This window comes from Triticum urartu, chromosome 7A (genome assembly GCF_056163025.1).
Source record: "Triticum urartu cultivar PI428250 chromosome 7A, HENAU_Tu73, whole genome shotgun sequence".
NCBI lineage: Eukaryota > Viridiplantae > Streptophyta > Magnoliopsida > Poales > Poaceae > Triticum > Triticum urartu.
In genome coordinates, this window is record NC_141879.1 from 411,100,998 (window position 1) to 411,114,523 (window position 13,526).

A 13,526-nucleotide genomic window follows, 5' to 3' on the forward strand; every position below is an offset into this window, starting at 1 on the left:
ACCCTCGCGAGGGGCCAAGCCTCGCGAGGCGGACGACTCAAGACCTCCTCAGGGGTGGCCTCACCAGGCTGGCTCGTGAGGGGCTGAGAGATCAAGGCAAGGCAAACCTCGCAAGGTTCCAATGACGCAAGCCATGACGATCAAGGCCAGGCGGGCGCCAGCGCGCACAGTGTCCTCGTTTCCTCTTTGGTGTTAAGGAGGCAAGCGCAGGCGCCTACATGGAGTTCCGAGGCATCAGGCAAAGGTTTCCATATTGGTGCAACAAGACCAAGACCAACAGAACGGCAGGACGGAGGTCACCGTGGATCCCAAGACGGCGTCACCACCAGAGCCTTTGGCAGGCAAAGACTACTTTTGTCAGGATAGCTTGTACTAGCTGTCCCCCTTCAAATTGGCCGTTGTGGGATCCCTTCCCGCTCAATATTTGGGAAGAGGACCAGGGCCTCTATAAATAGGACTAGCCACCACCATAACGAGGCAGAGGATCTAGATGATCCTCAACCACACAGGCTCACCAAGCACAAGAACACCTCTCCTCAGGAGGCTGTTCTTCCCTTGTAACTGTTCATCCCCAGCCCAAGAGGCAATCCACCACACCACACTGGAGTAGGGTATTACACCACAACGGTGGCCCGAACCAGTATAAACCTTGTGTCTCATATTCTTTGGGTCCGTTAAGCTAGGTCGTGAGATCGTTGAGTGCGCAAACTAGAGAGGGGGGAGATCTTCGTGCGCACCCCAGTGTTTGAACCTCAAGGGTTTTGGCAAAACTTGAAATCTGACAACATGCTCGATGCCACTCTTGTTAGATGCCTGGTTTTGTAAGTACTTAACAAACTCTGATCAAGTTCTCCATACAAAGTTGTAAATGGTAAACAGCTAACTGCATTTTATTCCTCTCAGGGGATTGAACACGTGGAGAAGAAAAAGGGAGAGTGTGTATTTCATAGATCCTGCATTAGCAAATGGCACAGCATTAGTTGGTAAGGACCGACGGGACTGGGCCGTTAACACGGTCCTCCGTATCTTCGAAAACACGTCCCATGCAGAATCATTTCTCTGGCCATATCATGAATGATAAGTCAAGTAAACAACCACGCATACACTGATTGTCTTTCAGATTTCGACATCATTCATAAGTTCATGGCTTTCTTAATATGTAGCAATCACTAGATACTGGTATTCATTGTTCGACACAAGAACACAATTTACTACATCGATTCTCTCAGAGAGTCAACAAATGCTCAGGATCTGACGCATGTTCAGCAATTCTTGGATAGGTATTGAATTCTATGACGTTGAAATTAATTTGCATTCATATCTAGTTTAATAATCGATGTTGTCAAAATTCATCATCATTTGCAGTGTGCTCGCATTGTGGAAAACTAAACTAGAGAACCTGTTCAAGACGGAACAACCCGTGCAGCACGAGATCGTTTCTTCGGTAACACACCAAAATCCGTTATTTTCGGAAAATTTATCCAACAGTCTGCAAATACATTTCCTTATGCTAGTCATATGTTCAAACTTCTAAATAAACCTCTTTCTATTTTGTCAAAAGAAAAAATAATACATCTAACACGGGTTAGGTTGTTCTTAACACGACAAATACATGTCTAATTTTGTACAAAAAAATTCAGTGTCTTCAGCAAGAAGCAGGGACCAACCTTTGTGGATACTATGTTTGCAGACACATGATCTCCATCTACAAATCTGCTGATAGTTGTGACGATCCTCGCAAATTAGTACTGGTAAGTCTATCTTAATTAATATCTTCTACTCCACTCATATGGCACATTCTGATCTTAAAAATACTGCAGCTCATCATAAAACTGAGGACCCCTGAACAGCTCCTGGCTGGTGAATTGCTGATGGTTTGGAGATTTATCAGTGACTTCTTCCAGGATCACTACATCAATCCCACTGGTGTTAATGAAGATTTCAGCATGCATTCTCCTGAAACATTGAATAAGAGTTAGCTGCTAAATGTATAACGCATGGATCCATTGTTTTCCATCTGATGAGGTCTTCGTATTTCATACATTAATTATGTAATGCATATATGTGTGGAAAAATCATTGGAATTTAGCTACCATATGTTCAATTGCAATTGTTGCGAAATCTGATGAATGTTCTTCCCATGGACACTATTTGTTCAATTGAATATTGTGGCGAATTTGCTTTTTGCGTGCCGATTCAAAATGGGATATTTTTGTTTATTTGTTCAATTAAATATTGTGGCGAGTTTTCTTTTTACGTGCGGATTCAAAATGGTATATTTTTCTTTTAACCTGGCAATTGCTCCGCACATGGTTCAATTAAATGGGTGTGTGCGATCCACATCGGAAGCATACGTCAATCGTAGCGGAACCGTCGGTGATACACAGCAGATCGCAAATGATTTGCAGCCCTACAACGTGTGTGTAGGTTCTCCAGAACCGTTTGTGATATCGCGTTATCGCACACGAGAACTGGGAGTAAACCGTGCGCAATGCAAATTACAATCCCAGTCGTAATTTTTTCAGGAAACGTGTGGGATCCCAAACGAAAAGTACACATCACTCTTGCGGCAACCGTCGGTGATACCTAAAAAATCACAAACGGTCTGCAGCACTTGAATGTGTGCAAAGGGGCTCCTGAACCGTTTGTGATAGAACATTATCACAAACGGTAATTGTTGGAAAATGTGTGCGATGGATTCTAGCATGGCAGACGGGTTACGCAGAAAACTCGTGTGCGATGGGGCACAAATCACACACAGTTCATATGTTGGCCCCTGTGCCTTACATATTGTTTCTCAAACAGTTCATTACGACTGACCGTATGGTTTCATTTCATCATTAGAAATGCTTAATCACCGATACCACACGTGTGAAATAATTTAGTGTGTGCTGCATCGCACACGATTACATTTTGGAAGGCCTCTGGATCACTGCTCCATATCCCCGACGGTTTCTGGGTCGTGTGGGAAGGACACCCTATCACACACACTCACTTGGTGATGGTTCCAAATGTTGTCGTGTAAAGGGGTTAAAAGCCGTTTGTTTAGGACCGACGCGCACCAGTGCTAGCAAATTGCGGAAAGGCAAGAGTGCGTATAATCCAATGACTCACATTAGTCATAAAGAACTTATATACTTACTGCAAAAAAAATATTAGCCCTCGAAGCAAAGTACTTCTACGCATTCCCCCAGGGGGTAGATTGGTTGGAAAAGACCATTGCTCATCCCCGACTGCCACTCATAAGGAAGACAATCAATAATAAATCATGCTCCAATTTCATAGCATAACGAGAGACTATACATGCATGCTTCGGGAATCACAAACCTTCACACAAATATTCCTACTAACCACAACCAATTAGTAGTACCTCCCACATATTATCATCTCTATATCTCAAAACTATTGCAAGGAATCAAAAAAATCATATTCAGTGATCCACAAGTTTTATGTAGCATTTCATGACTAACCATGCAAATGACCAATTCCTGTTGACTCTCTAAATAGATATGAGTGAAACATGAGAGTTTAATTCTTTCTACAAAAGATCATCCTCTAACAAATATAAGTGAAGTAAAAGAGAATTCTACAAATAACAGTTTTCTATATGAAGAGAAACACGCAATGCAAACTTCAAATGATATAAGTGAAGCATATGAAGCATTCTATAAAGCCATACTCAAAAGATATAAGTGAAGTGAAATGAGCATTCTATAAATCAACCAAGAACTATCTCATACTATCATGGTGCATAAAAGAAAAAAGGAAAATAAACATAAAAGATGCTCCAAGATTTACGCATATCACGTGAACAAAACGAAAACCGAAACATACCGATACATGTTGAAGAAAGATGGGATGCCTTCCGGGGCATCCCCAAGATTAGACGCTCTAGTCAACTTGGATATTTACTTGGGGTGCCTTGGGCATCCCCAAGCTTGAACTCTTGCCTCTCCTCCTTCTCCTCATATTGAGAACACCTCAATCTTTGAACACTTCACCTACACAAAACTTAATAGAAAACTCGGTGAGATCCGTTAGTATAATAATGCAAATCACTACTTTAAGTACTTTTGAAAACCCATTCATATTTTGTTTTTGCGTTTTAGCTACTGTATTATAACTTCTCCATGGCTTATACCACCGATACAATCGATAGTTTCATAAAAAGGAAGGAAAACAATGCATCAAAAACAAAATCTGTCAAAAACAGGACAATCTGTAGTAATTTGAACATTGATCATACTTATGTAAATCCAAAAATTCTGAAAAATTAGGAAAAATTAAACAATTTGGATAGCAGCTGTTTAAAAAATTTAGAATTTTTTTGCTTGCTCCAGTAAAAAAATGGAAATTCACGCACTGCAACAAAAGTTTCTTTTAGTGCACCGCACGTAACAATAAGAAATCTAATCATCCTGAAGGCAAATCTTGGCACATTATTTTTATAATACAGTGGATTTGTACAAGGGGATAATTATTTTTGTTGATAAGTTTTTGTAATTCAAGATTCACAAAGTTTCCATGGGTATGAACAATGTTCAAGGCATGCCCCCGCTTCCACGGTGGTCATCTTTCACACTTTTTGTTTTTAGGTTCCCCTCAATATTTTTTGTTTTTAAACTTTAGAAAAGCACATAACAGAATAAAATGACTCTCTAAAACTTCTGGATTGTCTCCCTGGCAGCGCTTTCTTTAAATCCATTAAGATAGGCATAAAGTGCTCAAGTAATTGATCCACCCGAAGCCCAAGGTATATCAAAACCAATTTTAATTATCAAACATTTATAATTTAGTAGTGAGCACAAAGCAACATATGTCATGCAGCGACGAAGTCTAACTCTCTTCCTATGCATCGGCATGTCATAAAATAACAATTCATGCACATCAAGTAAAGGCCAATACATAGCATAAGCAGTTTCATGCAATTTTATCGTGTTGGAAACGTAGAGACGTGGAGATATAGTTCCTCTCTCATAATAATTGCATATAAGAGCAGCAAGCACATGCATATTATATTCATCAAAATTATCATGTGAAATAGTAAAACACAACCCATCAATATAATCCTTAATAAGTGCAAACTTCTTCGATATAGTGTAGTTGGGAGAATTCAAAAAGATAATAGGACTATCATGTGTGGGTGCAATAGCAACAATTTAATTCATGACATAAGGAAATATAGGAATTTCATCTCCATAAGCATAATTCATATTGGCATCATGGCCACAAGCATAACAAGCATCAAGTTCATCAAAAAGGGATATTTCGAATGAATCAACGGGATCATAGCAATTATCATAGCATTCATCCTTCGGTAAGCATGGAGGGAGATTAAACAATGTATGGGATAAAGAGCTACTCTCATTAGAAGGTGAGAATGGGTGATCAATCCGCTCTTCCTCGTTTTGTTCTTCGCTCTCCTCCTCATCTTTTTCATCTAACGAGCTCACAATTTCATCAATTTCTTCTTCCATAGACTCCTGCAAAATATTAATCTCTTCTTGGACAGCGGAGGAGTCCTCAATATATGGTTTGACATAAGCATTAGAAGCAAAATTTTCATAGCAATATTTAAGTATGGGAAAAAAATTGGATTTGTAAAGAGTAGCAGCATACTTTTCAATCAAAGAAACAATTTCATAAGCACCCTTAAAAGCAACAAATTCTTCAGTTTGTTCAATATCATAGTAATTATAAACACCCTTGGTATAAGAAGATAAGATTATATTATCACTAAACTAACTTTGGTAGGGAAGGTGTTTCTTAGGGTCTTCAGAACAATAGGTAAAATCATATAATTCACATAAATTCCAAGGATAGCATTGCATAGTATTAATTTGATGCCATAAAAGTTTCCCTTTTTGAGATAAGCGGTGTCGCACATAATAAGCATGCTCATTTAGTGATTTTCCCTCAACTAAGCTAGTTGGGTTTTCAGCATGAGCACAAATGGATCGAAGATGATCCAAGTAGAAAGCTTCAGTAGTATGCACTGCAAAAGAAAGACACATATATGTTGTTTCATGACTAGTACGCAAACCGCTCAAAACTCTACGGCTGCGGCAGCAATAACCATCGGGACGGCAGCGGCCGGGTTAGGAGACCCCGCGCACCCACCGGCTCAGGTGTTGATGGATCTTATGGATAGGATGACGGCCCTGTTAACTGTCGTGGTTGAACCAGCGGATAAGGCTCAGCATGATGCAGAGGTGGCACGGTTACATGGGGAGGTAGCTCACGCCAAGGAAAACTAGGCAGCGGAGGACGTCAGGATGGCTGCAGTGCAGGCAGCTTTGGACGCTTGGGCTCAGCAGCTTGAATTAGAGGCTTTTCAGCTCTCGATGAATCTAAACGCATCAAACGAGGTCATGAGGAGGAGGCACCAGAAGATTCAATCACGTCTGCCCCTGACTTACGATCCTAGGAACCTCTTCCACACACCCGGAGCCGGTCCCAGTAACCCGCCGGAGGCAAACCAGATTGCAACACCCGGGGCTAGGGCGCAGGGTCAGCCGCGGGCTATGGAACCCCCTCGTGTGAATACTGCTCCGCCTCGTTACACACCGACACGACCTGGTCACTTTCCTAGCCCTCTGGAGAATCTGGTCGCTGCATCGGCGTGTTTGGCGGCTCTCCTCATGGAAGGCGACTCTCCGACAGCGATCGAAACACGAAGGGTCAGAGAACTTCTTCAGACGGCTCTGGCGCAGCAGGAATCATACTCTTATAGTCGAGACAGAATTCAGTCAACCCCTCGCCCAAGCCGGAGCCCAAGCTATAGTAGGCATATGGATTCAGCGGCCGTGTCAAGCAACGCCTAGCACCATAACCAGCCGCGCAGGCATGACCCGGCGCGTCATGGAGTTCTTACTTGGTTGACCTGGAGAGGATTCGCCAAGAGGCTGAGCGGGCGGTTCAACAGGCAGCTGAGCAGGCGGCTCACCAAGCTTTTTTGGTTTATTCGAGGACCTCTGTTGAAGCAGATGTGGACACAAGGACAGGAGGTGTCCCTTGCTTGGTGTCGGCTCTATGTAATGAGCGTTTACCAAAGGATTTCAAGGGGCCTCGGATGGTGCCTAATTATACGACTGACTTACAACCCGGGGCATGGATCAAAAGTTATGAGATGGCCATGGAATTGCTGGAGGTCAGTGACGTAGCGATGGCCAAGTACTTTACCATGTTGTTGGATGGGATAGCTCGCACTTGGTTGAAGGGGTTGCCACCCAACTCCATCGGCTCATGGGCAGAGTTAAAGGCCCGGTTTATTCAGAACTTCAAAGATACATGCAAGCAGTCCATGTCGATTGTGGACTTGACTAATTGCAAGCAAGAGGAAGGTGAATCCACGACCCATTGGGTGCGCCGGGTAAAGGAGATAATACATTCATCTGATAAGATGGATGCCAGCTCCGCGGTCTTAATGTTGGAGAAAAAATGTCGTTTTGAACCTCTGAAACAGAAGCTGGGGCGGCTCAAGCGTGATTGTAATGACATGGGCCAGCTGATGGCGGCTCTGGTCAAATACGCTGATTCTCACAGTAACAAGGATCTCGCGTCTGACGAAGAGAAGACAGGGAAGGGAAAGAAGAACGGCAACGGCAAAGGTCATCAGCATAACCCGGCAAATCAAGGAGGTAATAATAAACGTAAGGCTGACGGTAGTCTGGAGTTTGTGGCTAACACCAACGCACAAGGCAACAATCAACAGTGTAAGGGGAGGCCACCTCCTCGATCAGGCGGGTCAAGTCCCACCCTTGAGCAGTTGCTAAATGAACCCTGTCCAAGACACGACACCGGGAGAAGCCGGCCACCCATCCGTGGAAAGATTGTACGATCATGAAGGCGTTCAAGAATTCTAACATGTTTGATGGTAATCATGGACCTGGCAACGGTTCAGGCGATGGCGTCTTTCATGGCCCGGGCGGCGGCTCAGGCGGTGGCGGTTTTCATGGCGAGGGCCCTCAAGGCAATCAAGGCGGCTATAATCAACAATCTGGCCAAGGTAGTCAGCAGCAGCAGCAATCCAGGTATCAGAGTAACCCAAAGCAGCTGAGCAGTGGGCAGTATCATGTATTCACCACAAGTTTATGCAAAAGGGACCAGAAACTTCATAAGAGAGCTGTGAACGCTGTTGAGCCGGCGGTTCCACATTATTTGAGATGGTCGGAGCAGGCTATTTTGTGGAGTAGGGAAGATCACCCTCCCCGGGTTGATAATCCGGGTCACCTGGCCTTGGTGGTGGCCCCTCAGGTTGGTGGGTATAAATTCACTAAAGTACTCATGGACGGAGGTAGTGGCATCAACATCCTCTATTATGAGACGTTCCGTCACATGGGGTTGACCAACAAAAGTCTTAAGACATCCAACACCGTTTTCCATGGAGTAGTGCCTGGCAAGTCGGCATATCCAGTTGGTAAGATTGAGCTGGAAGTAGCCTTTGGAGATGAGCATGATTCTAGGGCGGAGAAGTTAACCTTTGAAGTGGTCAAAATCAAAAGCCCATATCACACCCTGTTTGGACGGCCGGCTTATGCAAAATTCATGGCACGACCGTGTTATGTTTATCTGCAGCTCAAGATGCCGGGTTATGAGGGCACGATCACAGTGCATGGAAGTCAGAAGATAGCTTTAGAATGTGAAGAAGGTGATGCTGCTTATGCCGAATCTGTTTTTGTGACAGAGGAGTTGAAGTTTTACAAGGATAATGTCGACCCGGTGGACATGACATATTTGAAAAAGCTGACCATCGAGCATGAGCCGATGCCGAAATTCAAGTCAGCTGACGATACCAAGATGATTGATTTTGTGCCTGGCGACTCATCCAAACAATTCATTATTAGTGCTAACTTGGATCCCAAATAGGAAAGCGCGCTCATCGAGTTCATCCGTGAGAACCGGGACATCTATGCATGGAAGCCTTCTGACATGCCGGGTGTACCGGGAGAACTCGCTGAGCACACTCTCAATATTGATCCCAAGTTTAAGCCGGTCATGCAGTTTCTTCGGCGGTTCAATGAAAAAAGGCACAAGGCTATTGGAGAAGAGGTGGCCCGGCTCTTGGTGGCCGGGTTTATTGTTAAAGTTTTTCACCCACAGTGGTTGGCTAACCCAGTGCTTGTGCTAAAAAAGAACGGCACCTGGCGTATGTGTGTGGATTACACAGATTTAAACAAGGCTTGTCCGGCTAATCCTTTTGCTCTCCCTCGTATTGATCAGATCATTGATGCTATGGCGGGTTGTGAGTGTTTGAGCTTTTTGGATGCTTATTCTAGCTATCATCAAATCAAAATGGCAGCTAAGGACCAGGAGAAGACGACTTTCATTACTCCATTTGGAGCCTTCTGCTATGTGTCTATGCCTTTTGGGCTTACTAGTAGCCTTGCACGTGCACGCACGTCTCTACAAGACAGATCTTATTATTCAGCTGAATGGCACTTTTTGATTTTGACATAGTACACAATAGAGAGTATATGGTATAGACATATAGTGTATCCCTTACTGTTAGTTTGGTTTGTCTGTGATCACGGGACCCCTGGCAGTAAGGAACCACCGCATTGCAGCCACAAACTCATGGCTGGCCATTACACCTCCGTAACCATGTCATGTTTAGGCTTCGAACGATTCTTTTTTCCTTTTCAAAAACATGCTTGAATGACTACAAAGAGACAATGATCGAGCCGCTGTAGTATCATTAACCTCAACATCTGCATTCAGTTTGGCCCAGACCTGACAAGAATATGCCTCAGTCGACTTGGCAATCGATGTCGAGATGAAACAAAAAATATATGTAATCTGCATGAGTTAAAGAGATGATTGAACGAAAAACAAGCAAAGACAGTTTGCCAGACCAAACTTGTGGTGACTCGGAAAAATATCACAAAATTAAATACAAAACTCATAAATCAGCGCTAATCATCACGGATAATAAAAATACAAACAATAATATCACTAACAAATTGAAATCGAACTGAATATATATTTGGTAATGTGGCTGTTCTAGTTATGAGGAGAGAATCTCTGGTGTACTTTTATGTTCAAAAGAATCTTGTTAATCATGTAGCATCTTACCCTTGTAGATCGAGCACCCTGATTAGCTCATCTTGCATCAAACGGAGTAAACCATTATCATCGTCTAGCATCATAGCTGGTAGGTCGAATATATATTTTCCAGTGAACCTTATCCTGTAACGATCAACGAACATCAGAATATCCTACTCTAACTAACAACATCAAAATATCGTCCAAACCAACATCTTAACTTCTCAATGATGGAAATAGAAGAGAAACATGGACAAATGCAAGCATGAAGAAACTGGACTACATAATAAAGAACTCCAAGTCAGTAGATTTACTGTACTTACTCCAAATTAGCAACACTGTATGAGTAGAAAATAAAAGGGACAACACCAGTAACTCAAAAATTAGTTCCCTATAGTACCTATAAAGAGATGGCTGAAAATCTTAGAGGTTGTCACAATGAAAGATATTAAATAAAAAAGAAAGCTTGCAGCAGCTGCATTAGTATATAATTACAGTGGTCAATTGGTCATCAATAGAACGGTTCTCATCCTGTTCTCATCTCATGGTTCCTTCATGCCAGTATCTTCACCTCTTCACGCTTGTTTTGAATTCATGAAACAAAAAATTGACCACAAACAAAGTGAGATACCTGATAGATCGCACCTCCACACCACAGCAGTCGTCCGCCTTGCTAACGCCACTGGCTTGGCCAGGAGGTTTATCCTGCTCGGCCGGCGCCGGCCTGACCAAGTTGGACGTCTACAACAACGTAATGGTTCCTTGCTAAAGATGGCTCAGACTATAACTCTTTTAGTATTGGAAGTATTATTGTTTCCTTTTTGATGTGTCCATACCAGCTACTGCGTTAACTCGGAAGAACAAGGAGGAGTTAAAGGGAAAATACTGCTACAAAGCAAATGGATGAAAAATCAAGAAAGAAAAACTCAGAAATCGTAGAAGCTATCAATAGGAGAACACAAACTTGCAGATCTTGACACATTCTAATACATGATCAAGCTCCATTACTGAACAAAAAAAGTAAGTTCATTCAGTTTTTGAACAACTTTTCTCATAGCTCCTCTGCACCTAGCAAACTTATTTGACCTAAAATGCAATTCAGACACATGAAACATCATACAATCTTTTCAGAAAATTTAATTATAACTTATTTTCAAATAAAATGGTGTATAGAAATATAACTTCAAAGATTATAGTGATAATATAAAAAGTACACCCAGTAACTTTTTAAAATACATACTTATATACCGGAAAAATCAGATCATTCCTTTTAAGGTGTCCTTCATGCCCTTCTTCCACCCCGACTTCACGTCGGTCGCCAGGATCTCCTCCACCGGGATCATCTTCCTGCACATAGTCGCCATGAGCAAGTAGTGATCAGTGTTTGACATAGTACACAAAATCAGTTTATTGTTCTACTGAAGACATGCACCCAAAACTGACACTTAATAATTCAGAATGAATGTGCAGGCTATCAATACAACTGAATTGTCACACTGAACCAAAAAGAAAATTGTGTTTCTTAGGTTTAATCTGGACCAGTTCACACATGCTCCAATATTAAAAAATGTACTGCCTCTTGAATCTTAGTCAGCAAATAACAAATTATCACACGTGTACAAGGGAAAGGACACTCACCTACTGAATTTGCCACCGCTCACCTCATTGAGCTGTTACGTGTGTGCCGGTGTACAGGCTGGGAGGTAATAGAACCACCATCTCGTTTTGCTCACAAATCCAAACGTGTATACAAAGTTTAGAACCACATTGATATGGCTAAAGTAAATGAAGGGTAGCAAAAACTCGATTGCAAGAACAGAATCTGCCATGCCTGGTCCAATAAAAAGGGATCAGTGTTCACCTACAGAAGAAAATGCCCCCCACCGCACCTCCTCTGAATCCCAACCAGTACCACACCGAGAAAACACCCAAACAAAACAGGCACCTCCTCTGAATCCCGTGAGGCTATCTTCCACATTGGGAAGGGGACGACGTGCCGGTAAGGACGACGTGACGGCTGTTGAAGGTAGATGGCGAGGCTCCGGCCGCCGGCCGTCCTCCGGGGACCCTTCGGTCGGCCGTCGACGGATCTGGTGACCTTGTCTCCCACATCCATGGAGGGCACCAAGAAGAGGAGGACGACATCGATGGGCCACTCCCTAAACCTCTCGGCGCTCGGCGCCCTCAAGAGTAGGGGCGGCGACCAGAGCAGCCGTCGGCCGATGCACCGCGAAATTCTTCATCGTGAGCGCACAAGGGCATGGGTCTCAGAGCGGACGGCCTCTGGCCTCTCATCACATGGGATGTTAGCGCTAATTACGCGGCGTGGGATCCCTCCCTGCTACTCTTGCGGACGTGGGGTTGGCAGAGTTTTCGTCCGGCCACGAAAAATGCTAAACGCAGTCTTGGATGTGGGTTAGTGTAATCCTGACGGTTAGATGAAATTAAGTGATCTGATTGGGAGGCCGTAATTATTCCATGTTATTACGTGTAGGTTAGGCTGGGTGCACTTAGCGGTGAATACGTTTGCTTGTTTAATAGTAGTGTAGAAGAGTGCCTAGGCGACTTATCAGCGGTGCGTGCAGAACTGTCTTCATAATCAGATTGGGCATAATGTTCACGCTTATGTGGACGATATAGTGGTGAAATCCAGAGAGAAGGAAACTCTGGTAGATGATCTGAAGGAAACCTTTGATAACCTCCGGGTCTACAAGATGATGCTTAACCCGGCCAAGTGCGTTTTTGGAGCCCCAGCTACAAGGTTTTGGGTTTTTTGGTGTCTAACAGAGGCATTGAGGCTAACCCAGAGAAAATTAAGGCGATTATGTCTTTGGCTAAGCCAGTGTGCATCAATGACGTTCAGCGGCTGGCGGGTCGTGTCGTAGCTTTAAGCCGGTTCATAAGCCGGTTAGGTAAGAAGGCTATGCCGTTGTATCAAATGATGAAGAAGACGGATAATTTTGTCTGGAATGATGCTGCTAACTCTGCCTTTGAAGATCTGAAAAGATAGCTCGCCGAGCCTCCAGTTCTTGCTGCTCCCGTTGAGAAGGAGCCACTGTTGTTATATGTGGCTGCTAACACATGTGCTGTCAGTGTGGCCATTGTTGTAGAGCGCAAGGAGGCTGGCAAGGAACACCCGGCTGAAAGGCCAGTTTATTACGTCAGTGAGGTGCTCATTGAGTCCAAGCAGAGATATCCACATTGGCAGAAGCTTGTTTATCGGGTATTCATGGCAAGCCGGAAGCTTAAGAATTACTTTTAGGGTCATCCTATCACTGTGGTTAGCTCTTCTCCTTTAGGAGATATGATTCAAAATAGATAAGCCATAGGACGAGTCGCCAAGTGGGCTATTGAACTTGGGTCTCACAGTTTAAAATTCGAGCCACGTACAACCATCAAATCTCAAGCACCGGTGGACTTCATTAATGATTGGACGGAGTTACAAATACCTGAAGAGAAGCCAGACAACACATATTGGATGA

At 43.4% G+C, this 13,526-nt stretch overlaps 1 long non-coding RNA gene across 2 annotated transcripts; it reads right to left on the reverse strand.

Moving 5' to 3' along the window:
- Nucleotides 1–1,450: 1,450 nt before the first annotated feature.
- LOC125524897 (uncharacterized) lies at nt 1,451–12,427 on the reverse strand. 2 transcript variants are annotated; one of them, XR_015610297.1, is made up of 4 exons: nt 11,683–12,427; nt 10,075–11,391; nt 3,835–9,798; nt 1,451–1,956 (listed from the first exon to the last, which is right to left on the reverse strand). It is a non-coding gene; the product is annotated as an uncharacterized LOC125524897 (long non-coding RNA). The 2 variants fall into 2 exon arrangements; XR_007291032.2 differs by having other exon boundaries at nt 1,453–1,956; nt 3,835–9,732.
- Between the last annotated feature and the right edge of the window lie 1,099 nt (nt 12,428–13,526).